This window comes from Lissotriton helveticus, chromosome 5_1 (genome assembly GCF_964261635.1).
Source record: "Lissotriton helveticus chromosome 5_1, aLisHel1.1, whole genome shotgun sequence".
Taxonomy (NCBI): domain Eukaryota; kingdom Metazoa; phylum Chordata; class Amphibia; order Caudata; family Salamandridae; genus Lissotriton; species Lissotriton helveticus.
The window spans coordinates 538,457,684-538,472,229 of record NC_136065.1 but is presented as its reverse complement, the minus strand read 5'-3'; the positions used below and the strand labels follow the sequence as shown (position 1 = coordinate 538,472,229).

The window sequence follows — 14,546 nt, the reverse complement described above, 5'->3', positions numbered from 1 at the left end:
TGGTTGATTGTCCAATTAAGTGAGGAAAGCGCGCCGAAGTAGCAGGAGCCCAAAGGCTAGTAATGCAGGCGGCCATGTTAGAGTGGTAGGTAACCACACCCCGCTCCTTTTGATACAGTCTCGGTCCTCGATCGTGGGTTATTAGATCGAGTGCCTGGATCCTGAAAGGCTTAGACCGATATCTTAAATCCGTAGTAACTCACTACTCGAGAAACTATCGTTAGAATTAAATTCACCCGCACCCGCGCTCTAAGGAACAGTGCATGCTACTCGTACACGGCGCATGCGCCGGATTGCTCATTCTACACGCACAACTAACACTGTAACCCGCGCGCATGCGCAAATCTTCCCCGGTTACAGTGTTTAAGGAAGGCAAGCGTCTGTAGGGCTAGGGGACCATGAATGCCTCTAAATACAGTCTTATTATGGCTAGAACAATGGTATTAGTGTAGAACCATGAAAGAATTATATTATAATTCTTTCATGGTTCTTCTTCTCCAAAACTTAAATGTATATATATATAAAAAACAGCATTATAGATGTGGCTCAGCAATCTACATTTACCATCTTAAGATCTCATCTACACTAATACCATTGTTCTAGCCATAATAAGACTGTATTTAGAGGCATTCATGGCCCCCTAGCCCTACAGACGCTTGCCTTCCTTAAACACTGTAACCGGGGAAGATTTGAGCATGCGCGCGGGTTACAGTGTTAGTCCTACGCACATGCGTGTAGAATGAGCAATCCGGCGCATGCGCCGTGTACGAGTAGCATGCACTGTTCCTTAGAGCGCGGGTGCGGGTGAATTTAATTCTAACAATAGTTTCTCGAGTAGTGAGTTACTACGGATTTAAGATATCGGTCTAAGCCTTTCAGGATCCAGGCACTCGATCTAATAACCCACGATCGAGGACCGAGATTGTATCAAAAGGAGCGGGGTGTGGTTACCTACCACTCTAACATGGCCGCCTGCATTACTAGCCTTTGGGCTCCTGCTACTTCGGCGCGCTTTCCTCACTTAATTGGACAATCAACCAATTACTCTACTCTTTAAAAACGCGCCGCCCTTTGCCTCCCTCACATCCACGGAAGCCGCAGACGAAGGAGGAAGCACGAGTGTGCGAGGGGCTCAGTAAGTACGGCATAGCCGTTTGAATAGGACGAACCTTATGTCTCAGTTAGACCCTTGCCATTTGATACTTGGCAAACATCTGATAGGACAGAAACTCAATGCATTCCCTCTCTCTCCCCTCTCTAGTTGGGACCCCATTTTACCCTTCTGTCTTAAGCTGGCTCATGAGGCATTGACTCCTCCAATGATAAGTATGCATTTGAATACCTCTACTCCTGGCTAATAACATCCCCTATGTGCCACATTTCTGTGTGTGAGTGTATGTTTTCTCAAGATGTGCTTAAATCTCCTTCACTGCTTATGCATGATCCCAACATTCCAACTGGTATATATGTTTGTGTCTCTCTTTCTCCCTTACAGGTGACTTAGAGTTAAGCGCACTTTGGGATCGGCGCAATTATAATAAGTTTTTCTTATCTTGCAGGCATACTACATTATTAGTGTGAAAGCAAAAATGTGTCGTAATTATTAATTGTAGTTACACACATAGTTAATCGTATTTCACTTTTCTTGTATATACACTTTTTTCTACCTCTGTGGAGAAACACTAGTGAGTGACAGGGGGATCTTCCCCTAGGTCCTGACGAAGAGGCCTCTCGCCTCGAAACATGTTGACCCACATAGGAGAGAGAGCCCATTAATCTGCTCCATCTCTCCGCTTCACTTTTCTTTTTAATAATACCAGCCAGTGTTTAATAAAATTTCTTTTTTCCACTAGGCCAGGTATTTTTTAACGACTCACACTTTATATCACTCCTGACCCCACTGACACTCACTCCCAACACATAGCACCTCCACCTAAAGGTGCTCCAGCGTAGTCGCTTGTCGCAGCACTGCCCCGCCCCGCAGCGGGACGGGAAGACCCCGATGATGAAGCATGACACCAAGGGCCCTTTTGGTGTGTGAGGGGTATTTTAACAAAGAAGGTGTATTCCAATGACATCCGGATATACACCCACCCAATGTGAGGTGGCCCTTTTTGATTAACTAAAATCCCTGATAAGAGGAGGACGTGCCCACCACGGTGCCCATCGGCACCACCTCTTCACTCCCCCCTTTTTTATTTCCTTAGTTTCTCGAGGGTGTGGCAGGTCTTCTTGGAATCCTTGAGGTCGTCGGTGAACCAGGATGCCTTCTTGCTTCTGGGTCTGCTGGGAGGGTTCTTTAGTGGCGCGAGGTCGTCGGCGCAGGCGGTCAGCCACTGTGTGAAGTTGCGGGCTGCTTCGTTGGGGTCCGTTGTGTTGGAGGGTGGGCTCTAGCTGAGGGAGGTGGTGAGCTGGTCTGCGGTGATCTTGCTCCAATTCCTGTGAGGTACCTGTTGCGGGTGGTGGTGGGTCGTGGATCTTTTGAAGCTGAAGTGGACGCAGCTGTGGTCGGTCCAGTGGAGTCCGGTGGCGTGGCTGAAGGTGATGTACTTGCTGGAAGAGAAGACGGGATCAAGCGTGTGGCCGGTGTAGTGGGTGGGGGTGTTGACCAGTTGCTTGAGTCCGAGGTTGGCGAGGTTTTCCAGCAGGGCAGTGGTATTGCGGTCCTTGTTGTTCTCCAGGTGGAAGTTGAGGTCCCCGAGGAGGATCTAGTCAGTGGAGGGGAGGGCGTGCGGGCTGATGAAGTCTGTGATGTCTTCGCTGAATTGTGTGCGTGGTCCCGGGGGTCTGTAGACGAGGGTGCCTCTGAGGGTCGTCTTAGGGTCGGTGTGAATCTGGAAGTGGAGCTGTTCGGCTGCGGCGAAGGAGTCGTTGGCGTCGGTCGTGATGCGGATGGTGTTCCTGTGGACGATGGAGATGCCACCTCCGGTCTGGTTGATGCGGTCCCTCCTGATGATCTTGTACCCGTCCGGGATGGCGATGTCGCGTGCAGAGGAGGCGTTCATCCAGGTTTCCGTGAGGAAGGCGACGTCCAGTGATGTAGCGTCAAGGAGGTTCCAGAGTTCCACTGCGTGTCTGTGGACGGAGCGGGTGTTGATCAGGATGCACTTGAGGTGGTTGCTGCTGGTGTTTGTCTTGGCGGGTGCGGGGTAGGTTCGGAGGCAGGTGAACTTGTAGGTGCAGCAGGTGAAGGGTCCGTGGGTGCGTCTCGGGGTGGCTCGGCAGCAGGCGTGGGTCCGGCCGGCATTGAGTGCGTTGAGAGTGGCGGCGTCGTAGGTCAGTTGGGTCGTCTTGCCTCGGCGGGGAGGGCCAGGGGTCCTGGCGCTGGGCGCGGGCCAGTCACGGACGGGCGCAGACGGGCTTACCTTTGGCGCACCTTCGGCGCTCAATCGGCGCTCCCGCTGCGCGTGTCCGCTGCACGGTCGCTCTGGGGGCGTCATAAGTAAGGAGCCAGGAGGGAGGAGCAGCTGGGTGGCGGGAGCGGGGCGGCGAATGGAATCACAGGGGGGCGGGGCCGCAGGGAGGCAGTGGCGGGAAATTCCAAGAAGCAGCGGGCAGCGGGAAATTCCCAGGAGCAGCGGGAAATTCCCAGGAGCAGCGGGCAGCGAGCCAAGGAATCTGCAGGCAGGAGGCGGCAAAGGCAGGCATTAGCGGCAGCAGTGAGTGGGGCGAACAAGCCCTGTGGAGGGCTGAGCGGTCACCGCCATCCTTGCCCAGAAACTCGTGTTATCCGGAGGAGCCAGAAACTCCCGGTCTGCCAGAGACCTCCTGCTCCAACCAGCTCGTTTCCGGTAAAAGAACACCTACAATCGGACCTTTTCTGGGGCCGCTCCAAGAATATGGAACTCTCTCCCACCTACCATCAGAAGACTGTCATCTTTTGCACGCTTCAAAAAGGAGACCAATATTTTCCTTATGGGCAAATTCCTTGACTAACGACCGCATTACAATCTCCTCTACGTCCTTGTACCGCCCGCCATGACGGCTTTTTCCTTGACTTTCCCGGATGATACATCCCGGCCCTCTGGGCTTCACACCCGAGAGCTGAGACTACCTACTTTCTTGTATATTAACTCTACCTGTTTTTATCCCAAGTCTATCCGGAACTTGAGACTGCCTGTTTTTTCTACATAACGTACATAACCCTTGTTTCCCTTTCATATCCTCCCTTCCTATGCTCTTTGTATACCTCCCCCTCAATCATGTAAAGCGCTCTGATACCCTTACAGGTCTGGTTCGCGCTCTATAAAACCTTAAAATAGATAAATAAATAAATAGAACCTATGTTTTGCTTGAGTTCAGTTCAGTTCAGTTGAGTTTAGATGTCTGCTCATCCAGCTATTCAGAGCAGTCATGTATTCTTAAAGAGTGGTTGACATAATTGTCCACAGCTAAAACAACCAGTTGGGTGTCATCAGCATAGGACATTGGATTTCGATTGGAACTTTTGATTAAAGGGGCAAGTTCTGAGACATAAATATTAAAAGGTGTCAGGCTCAATGAGGATCCTTGAGGAACCCCGCATGGCAGAGTAAAGGGTGAGGATTTACAATAACCTAGATTCAAAGTTTGAGATCTCTGTGATAGAAAATATGTAAATAAAGTAAGAGCTTTTCCTTAACTGCTGTAGCATTCAGACCGTGTCAAATTCTGCGGATAGGTACAATAAAAAAGGAGCTGCTCACCCTCCACCATCCAATGGCATTGATGGAGGTCCATCGCATGATGTAATTGAGGTGGATTTGTTGACATTTTGTTTTGTACAGGTGAGGCTTCAGAGACCTCAGTCATAGAAAGCTGAGCTGTGCCTGCATCAAATATTTCAAAAGTAAATGATATAAAGGTGGTCAACAGTGTCACTTAGTAAAAGGCAGTGCCGTTTCGGAACTGCCCTTAGTACTGGCTTGCAATTTCTGAACAGTGTTTTAAGTGTTTCTCTAGAATGAATATAAAATTGAGCAGAGAAGATACCATTAATTTTCCTCTGTGTTTTTCACCTTTCAACAATGTTTTTATTTGATTTACTTAGGCACAACAATCACCAACAAAAGTACAGTGTACCGCCTGTAAGGTATACACAGGCTTTCATGGCACCATGTAATATTATAAAAAACAACAGTGGATGGACAGAAAGCAAAACAATGTCATACTTTCACCCCAGTACAGAGATCTGGGATTAAATCCATTGTTTTGTTGTTCATCATGCCATTCCAGTTTGAACCCAACCATATGCAAATCAGTCTTGACCATGTGCCTCATGGGAACAGTCCAGACCTAACTGCCAAGCCAGGTCCTCCCTGAACTGGAAACAAGAATCCTAGGGCCGATTTCGGGGTTTCACCCCTCTTCAGCAAGGATAGCTTGATTCCAGTGGCATGGAGAGCACGGGACCCACGTCTGGGCATACCCGTCCACTTGGGGTGACAAATGCGAAAAACAACAGTTGATGGACAGAATGCAGAACAATGTCATACATTCACCCCAGTACAGAGATCTGGGCCTAAATCCATCCTTTTATTGCTCACCATGCCATTTCAGTTTGAACCCAGCCATATGGAAATCAGTCTTGACCCTGTGCCTCATGGGAACAGTTCAGCCCAAACTGCCAAGCCAGGTCCTCCCTGAACTGGAAACAAGCATGCTAGGACTGGATTTGGGGTTTCACCCCTCTTTAGCAAGGATAGCTTGATTCCAGTGGCATGGAGAGCACAGGACCCACGTCTGGGCATACCCGTCCCACTCGGGGTGACAAATGCAAAAAACAACAGTTGATGGACAAAATGCAGAACAATGTCACACATTCACCCTAGTAGAGAGATCTGGGCCTAAATACATTGTTTTTTGCTCACCATGCCATTGAAGTTTGAACCAAGCCATATGCAAATCCGTCTTAACCCTGTGCATCATGGGAATAGTCCAGCCCAAACTGCCAAGCCAGGTCCTCCCTGAACAGGAAACAAGCATCCTAGGACTGGTTTCGGGGTTTCACCCCTCTTCAGCAAGGATAGCTTGATTCCAGTGGCATGGAGAGCACGGGACCAACGTCTGGGCATGCCCATCCCACTCAGGGTGACAAATGCAAAAAACAACAGTTGATGAACAGAATGCTGAACACTGTCATACATTTACCCTAGTACAGAGATCTGGGCCTAAAACCCTTTTTTTTGCTCACCATGCCATTCCAATTTGAACCCAGCCATATGCAAATCAGTCTTGATCCTTTGCCTCATGGGAACAGTCCAGCCCGAACTGCCAAGCCAGGTCCTCCCTGAACTGGAAACAAGAATCCTAGAACCGGTTTTGGGATTTCACCCCTCTTCAGCATGGATAGCTTGAATCCAGTGGCATGGAGAGCACGGGACCCACGTCTGGGCATACCCGTCCCACTTGTGGTGACAAATGCAAAAAACAACAGTTGATGGACAAAATGCAGAACAATGTCACACATTCACCCCAGTACAGAGATCTGGGCCTAAATACATTGTTTTTTGCTCACCATGCCATTGAAGTTTGAACCAAGCCATATGCAAATCCGTCTTAACCCTGTGCGTCATGGGAATAGTCCAGCCCAAACTGCCAAGCCAGGTCCTCCCTGAACAGGAAACAAGCATCCTAGGACTGGTTTCGGGGTTTCACCCCTCTTCAGCGAGGATAGCTTGATTCCAGTGGCATGGAGAGCACGAGACCAACGTCTGGGCATGCCCATCCCACTCAGGGTGACAAATGCAAAAAACAACAGTTGATGAACAGCATATATTTACCCTAGTACAGAGATCTGGGCCTAAAACCCTTTTTTTTGCTCACCATGCCATTCCAATTTGAACCCAGCCATATGCAAATCAGTCTTGATCCTTTGCCTCATGGGAACAGTCCAGCCCGAACTGCCAAGTCAGGTCCTTCCTGAACTGGAAACAAGCTTCCTAGAACCGGTTTGGGGATTTCACCCCTCTTCAGCATGGATAGCTTGAATCCAGTGGCATGGAGAGCACGGGACCCACGTCTGGGCATACCCGTCCCACTTGTGGTGACAAATGCAAAAAACAACAGTTGTTGGACAGAATGCAGAACAATGTCAAACATTCACCCCAGTACAGAGATCTGGTCCTAAATCCATTGTTTTTTTGCTCATCATGCCCATTCCAGTTTGAACCCAGCATATGCAAATCAGTCTTGACCCTGTGCCTCATGGGAACAATCCAGCCCGAACTACAAAACCAGGTCCTCCCTGAACTGGAAACAAGCATCCTATGGCCGGTATCGGGGATTCATCCCTCTTCAGCAAGGATAGCTTGATTTTAGTGGCATGGAGAGCACAGGACCCACGTCTGGGCCCTAAGTTGGCAGGGTATGCCAGACGTGGGCCCCTCGCTCACTTTGCCACTGCATTCAAGCTAGCCTGGCTGATGACGGCTGATTAGCCAGAAACCGGTCCCAGGATGCTTGTTTCCGGTCCAGGCAAAACATAGCTTGGCAGTTCGAGCTGGACTGTTCGCATGAGGCATAGGGTCAGACTGATTTGCATATGGCCATGTCTGAACTGGGGTGGCAGAGTGAGCTAAAGAATGATGATGGATTAAACCCAGATCAGTTGACTGGGGGTGCGTGCTTGCAATGTTCAACACTCTGTCCATCATCCCCTTTGGTTTTGCTTTGTTCGCCCTAAGTTGGCAAGGTATGCCCAGACGTTGGTCCCTTGCTCACTTTGCCTCTGGATTCAAGCTAGCCTGGCTGATGATGGCTGATTAGCCAGAAACCAGTCCCAGGACGCTTGTTTCCGCTGCAGGGAAGACATGGCTTGGCAGTTCGGACTGGACTGTTCCCATGAGGCACCGGGTCAGACTTATTTGCATATGGCCATGTCTAAACTGGGGTGACGGAGTGAGCTGAAGAATGATGAGGGATTAAACTCAGATCAGTTGACTGGGGGTGAGTGCTTGCAATGTTCAAAACTCTGTCCATCATCCCCTTTGGTTTTAACATGTAATGTTGTCCAAATTTCCTTGCAGGAGATTTGATCAATTATAAGCTCCAGGCAACATTAAATCAGACTCAGGTGCACATTCCTTTTTGTGTCAACAAGGTTGCAGGCTCAAACATAAGCTTAAATGATTGACAGCAGCCCTTTGAATTTTACAAAAAGACTGTTTAATACATTGTTACTTCATATTATCACTATTTTTTCTGTGTGTCATTTCTCTGTAGTTTATGTGTAGCTGAAGGAGTGTCGCTGTTCGGAAGGAAATGTCCCCTGCATGGTGACAGAAGAGCATCCATATCCTGAGTGCTCCAGCTTGATGGATATCTTGATCCCTTGTACTGATTTTTGAACGTGGATGAACACAGATTAAGCATTTGCTCCATAGACTAGTCCTGTCTCACTATAATGCGGTCTACTTAGACTGAGGCTGGTGTACCAAGCACTAAACTCATGAAGTTATAGGGCTACTGACCATAACTGGCACAGTAGTGGCAAAGCACTGTTTTTGTGTTCAGTAGAATCAGCAATGTCTTCAGACATTTGTACATGTGTCATTTGAGTGAGGCCTACTGGCCCACTTGTGAAAAGTTCCACAGTTGTTTTCTTATTTCACCCTTGGTCTGCATGGAAGGTGAGCAGTGCAGGATAGCACATTATACTTGTATGTGCAAGTTAAGACAGTGTGTGATACTTGGATGTGTGTGCTAGGTTGCATGTGTGTGCCTGTGGATGGCAATGGGTACATTAAAGGATGCTTTGATTCCAGGAAGAGTGGGGCCTTGGCTCATTTTCAGGGAGATGAAGGGACCAATATTTTTGGCATTACCAGTAAAGTGCAGGTTAACAGCAAGGTGTGAGCCCTAGTTGATCCCTTGGTTTGTGCTGTGGGTCACTCATAGTAAGAGACACTCCTGCGGTGGCAGACTGTCCCTTTAACAAAGTGTAATGCACAGGAGAGAGCTCTTCAAAGGAGCTGACACCCCCAACACGAATTTCAAGGTCCAGACACTAAATCATCGATGTGTTTGAATTTGAAGTTTAATCGTAGGCGTCTGTCTGACTCCCAAGACTAGAGAGCCCTGTAAGGAGGAGAGTGCCTGGAGGGAGCAAGGCCTAGCAAGTATCCTGTCAAGTGGATCCCAGTGACCGAAGTGTGAGATGCCCAACCCTGTGGGGGGCCCTTGTAAGAGTGTGAGTCTCCCCAAGATCTTGCAAAAGCTAAGGACTCTGCTCTTGATTGTGAGTGCTGTAGTCAGTGATCCTGTGTGCCAGGAAGGGTCCATCGGAAAGTACGGGCTGCTGCCCATGGGATCACTCTGTGAGGCTGGAGGGGGAGCCTCAATGGAGACAGGGCTGTTACAGTGGTTCATAGTGCCAAGGATACTGCAGAGAATCTTACCGTTTGCTGCTGGAGACCGGACAGGATGTCCAACACCAACAATGGCTGTTCTGGACTAAGGAGGCCTAGCAAGATTTTGGGAAAAAACGGAAGTAGATTGTGGACCTTCAAATAGGGTAGATCTAAGCTCATGAAGGGGTGCCTTGGTCCTTCCAGGATTGCTGACTGCCAGCAGATCAAGAAGGGGTTATCCGAGCCATTTGGGCCACTGAAGACTTACATGAACTTAGCGTTGTGGCGCTGATGAACGTTTCAGGCAAAGCAGAGACTTTGGGGTGTATGAGACTAGCGTGGGCTGCATCTGGGAGTCACATCTAATATTCAAATTAGTAATGTCCAACTCCACAACAAGAGACCGAGTGACTCAAGGACTCTGCATCAGATTGCGCTGACCTTCACAGGGTTGTGTGGGTATTTAGTGTGTTGCATATGCTTTGTGTGTTTACTTAAATACTCCATTTTCTTAAAAGCTAGTATTGAACTGAACAGGTATCTTATTACAGCTACTGTGCATTTGTTGAGTTATGAGGCTGTATGTGAGTCGCACTTACCTCCGCCTGAAGAGCCTTTGACTGCTCGACCTGCCTATCACTGAGAGTGAGATGCTGGACGGGGTAGTGTATGGCCAGATACTCAGGACCCTAAGTAGGTTGGGTACTGGGACATCAGGAGCAAAAGGCCTCAACCTCATTGTTTGGGCCCAGAAGCTCCTGTTTTGTCCATGGACCTCTAGAAGGTGTTCTGAGATTTGCTAAGTGGACCTTCACTTCCCTCAGGCTATTGCTATTGTTCTCCTATGAATATTAATATATCTGTACTATGAAGGACTCATCTACTGCAGACAAAGTCCATCTCCTGACACAAAACACATTTCTTTGAGGAGTAAAAACATTTAATGGAACATACGATGTGGCCCTACCAAAAATGCGGATCTGTCCACAGTAGCATAGTGAGCAAAAAATGTTAGACTGGAATGCAGCTCAAGTCATTATTAGAGGATAATATTATTTCAATCATTCGACCAATCACTTTTCTGTTTTCCTCCCTGGATCTCATGTCCACCCGAATAAATTCAAGATTACTACTTCAAGAAATATGTAAGCATAATTGATAATATTAGCTGATATTAGATGATATTTCACCACAGTTATTGTGAAACAATCCCTATCCCATATTAAGCAATCAAGTAATATTGCCAAAAAAGAAATGCATTAGAATTGTGCTGAAGTGCATTGAAAATTGCAAAATGGGGGGTTAATCCTAGGTAAATGCTATTCCTAAATGTCTTAGCTCATCCTAGGGGCACATCCTGTAAGATAAATACACCACTTAAAGGTTCTGAAGGATGTCAGCACTGTTTGCCCCAAAACGAAAGACTGATAATTGTGGGACACTCTTAGGAATACTTGTGCATACTAAATCTTTGTACCTGAAAATTTGTAAAAGGAGAAATAAAACAATCTCGCGCTTTGTTAAAGCATTTAGCACCCCAATATTTTTGTTTCCAACTTTGACATGATGAATGCAGATCAAGTGAAAATGAAATATAACTAAATGGCTATAATGATACAAATCACTCTGCACTAAATTGTAGATTCTTAAAACTTTAGGTGTCATAGGGTGGTTCAGTGTCACATAAAGCAAGAGTATGCAGAGAGATGCTTTATGCATGCATGAAAATGTCATTTTACTTTTCATATTCTCTTAATGTACTTGTGCAGGAGTATATTATTTTAGATATCTAAATTGACTACATACAATTAATAGTTTTCATTTATGATTATCTAAAAGACTATTGTAGTTCATTTATGATTATCTAAAAGACTATTGTAGTTCAATGGATTCAAGCAGAATGTGTCCGGTGTAGAACCAATTAAATTATTAAAGTTTAAAAATCACTCTGACCACTCAACTCTTATGCCTCTTATTCGTTTTTTATTATATATATATTTTATTATATATGTTATAATAAAATGATCAATGGCTTTTTTTGAAAAGGCAATTTAGGCTGGCACTTCCATGCCAGAGACCACTATTTATATTTATTGCATGTTTATTGCCACATGTCTGATGTAGAAAAAAAAGTCATAAGTGAGAGGACTTATGCCTTTCTCATCACAAAATTCAAACCAAATTAGCATTTAATGCTATTATCTTCTTCTCCTGGAAATTATTACTGGCATACATTCCACAGAGAATGTCTGATAACCCTACATGTAAACTAGTGCATACATGAGGGACATGAGTAATTCTATGGCACTGCTGATGAGTTGAATGGAAATCTTCCGATTGTCCTCTGTAGTACAGATGTGGAAGGGAGCCATCACTTCAAATACTGCTGCCGTATTTTTAATTAATACTTTATGGCTTATTAATTGCTCTTCAGCAAGTTCTAACATCAAACTAGACAATACACAGCTTGCTATCTCTAATATTGGATGTAATAGTTCAAACTTCCAAAGAAATATAGCTGTTAGGACTCGGAAATAGTATAAACAAAGTAATTTGGCTATGATTATTTTTTGTAAATTAACTACAACTATTGGCAACTGTTAGATCTGCCTGGCCCATTCGCAGAGACATTGAGGAGTAGGTAAAATAGTAGTCTTGTTGTACTCTTACATGCCTTTGTTGTAAATTGGCTGCAAAATGTTTGCAATGAGACTAAAATGGATATATTCATGGAATATTCCTAGATAATAAGTTCAAAATAGAAAAGTCTATGCCCATTTTGCTTGTTTCTTAAAAAAGAACTGATTGTTACGGGACGATTCACAAAGGTAAGCAAAAGTACCTGAAAGAGTATTCCTGTAGTAAAACTTTCCATACCCATAATTGTTTTTGTGGATCAGATCCTGTGTGTGTATGATATCAATTATCTAGTGTGTTGAATTGTTTTTATATATTAGCTGTTAGTAATGGAAGATTTTGCATAATAAAGGGCCCGATTCATGAAGGTAAAATGAGACGAAAGGCATTTACCCTTTGTGAATACTGTAAGTCATTAAGTTCGACTTTCGGTATTCACAAAGGGCATTTACGAGTAGTTAATGCCCTTTGTGAATACTGATCGTCGTAAAATTAGACTCTCGTCTAACTTTACCTTTGTGAATCGGGCCCTTAGTATGTTTACCTGTAAATGGTTAGGTAATCAAGTTAAATAACCAAAAATGAAAAAAAAAACAGTTTACAGCGTATTTCATGTACTGTTAGGTTTTATTTGTCTCCAATATCTTACTCTCTAAATTTCAAGTACTGTTCCATTTCCATGATTTCTCCCTACAAACGTGTGTAAGGCGTTAATGTGAGCAGGAATTGCAGTGAAAACTTCATCAAGAATTCTCGCTTTCTGCCAAGGTTATTAAAATCCATGTAATACACTTTTGAAGTTATGTTTTCTACGAATATTCATGAATAGGTGAATAACATCTTACAGTGTTCAGTTCAATTTCAAAGAGTGATAGAAATGGGGTTTCTGGTTGGCTAGGCTATGCGCCTTGCCCAGGCAGAACCTACCACTATATTCAGGGCAAGGGAGCTACACACAAAATATAACTCCTGCTCACCCCGTTGGTATCTTGGAAGAGCAGTCGTACTTATCCCAGAGGCAACGTGTAAAGCGTTTGCGCAACACACTCACACAACAGTGATAGACTAGGCACACCACAAATGAAACTCCACACAAGGTTATATAGAAATATCCTTTGTATTATCCATAAAAACACATTAGAACATAATCACATAAATCACTGTGCCAATAGGCACTTGTCATGACGTCACAAAGATTCCTAAAATCACTTTGCCATAGGGCAATTGTCATAACAACCTAGACAGTGCAATAGGGAATCCTACATTATACATGCTATAAAAAACATCCCAACACTGTACCTAGGGTGCAAATCCTGGCAATCTAACACATACATCATAATGTCAGGGCACTAACTGTAGCAGCTGGATAAAGCACCCAAGAGACAAGAATCGCCAATCACTGTACGTACTCAACAGTTCCTGTTACCATAGTACTGGTTATTCCAACATAGGGCATGAAATGACCCCTTGCACTACATCAGGGCATTACAGGCTGGTTAGGTCATACATCAATCATGGCTGCAAGCGGATATACCATAACCAACACAGGGGTCATCAATGCAGTGCCAACAGAGGCATATCACCATAAACAACATAAATGATGGCACCTGCACTGCAATTATGTGGTATCTGGTGCCCCTGTTCCCTCCATGAAGGCTTCTGGGCCACCTGCCCACCTACAAAAGGGAATACAGTAATTCCCATCTAACCCGGACACTCGAGTGCACGTAAACGGCAGCTCCTCTGGACCAAGACAAGATTGGAGGCCGATGTGAACCAACACAGTAAGTCCGCCCTGGCCCCTCAGGACCCCAAAGACAGTTGTGACTCCTCAGCTCCCGCCCGGTATGTCACAAGGGTAGGGAGGAGCACCTCTACTGCAGGAAGTGTGGGAGACCTCACTTGGTACCACCACAAGCGTGCAAGGCAGCACCTGCCGGTCCCCCCAGTAACACCAAATGGTGGTGAAGAGGAAAGGAGCACAGGGCCCCTGCGAGAAACCACTGCCCCGCTGGGAGCACTCCTTCAGGTCTCCAAGGCAGGACACGCGAGGCACCGGCTCCTTTCAGAAGAGCGTGACCCGTCCTGTGCAGCTGGTGCGGTGGGTAAGGCTCCTGCTTCTGACCCTCAAGGAGTGACTTGCGCCGGTTCTTTCTAGGTGAAGTTCCCACCTCACTGGGCCGGCCACCGATATAGCCGCCCCTCCACTCAGTTTCCTAGGCAGTTGCCAGGCAACAATTTTGTTGGCAGGTCGCACTGGGGGGGCTCATTTTAGAGTGGGGGCAGTGCAGGGTGTGACAAAAAGACAGCACCTGAGGTTTCCAGTGCATAACAGGCCCCAAACAAAGCTTCCAGCCCAGTAGCTGCACTGGGGAATCTTTCCCCACTGTAAAGCACATAATTTCCTTTAGTTGCTCCAAAGATGAAGAGCTTCACCAAGCTCTAGATCTAGCAAGGGGGCATAACAGCACTCCTTGGAGAGCACAAGGGGCACAGCAGCAGGGTGCAGGCAGGCAGGTTAGAATAAGAGTCCTCAGAGTAAAGTGGTAGTCCTTTATTTCAGCCCAACAGGCAGCAGGT

General features: G+C 46.2%; 1 protein-coding gene and 1 long non-coding RNA gene across 2 annotated transcripts in view; one reads left to right on the top strand and one right to left on the bottom strand.

Annotated features, from left to right (window-relative positions):
- The window catches only part of PCDH15 (protocadherin related 15), a 2,579,312-nt gene that overhangs the window by 1,528,486 nt on the left and 1,036,280 nt on the right, over positions 1 to 14,546 (bottom strand). The gene's annotated exons all lie outside the window — the stretch shown is intronic.
- On the top strand, positions 1,084 to 1,682 carry LOC144753259 (uncharacterized). The gene is made up of 3 exons (XR_013594270.1): positions 1,084 to 1,135; positions 1,262 to 1,326; positions 1,560 to 1,682. It is a non-coding gene; the product is annotated as an uncharacterized LOC144753259 (long non-coding RNA).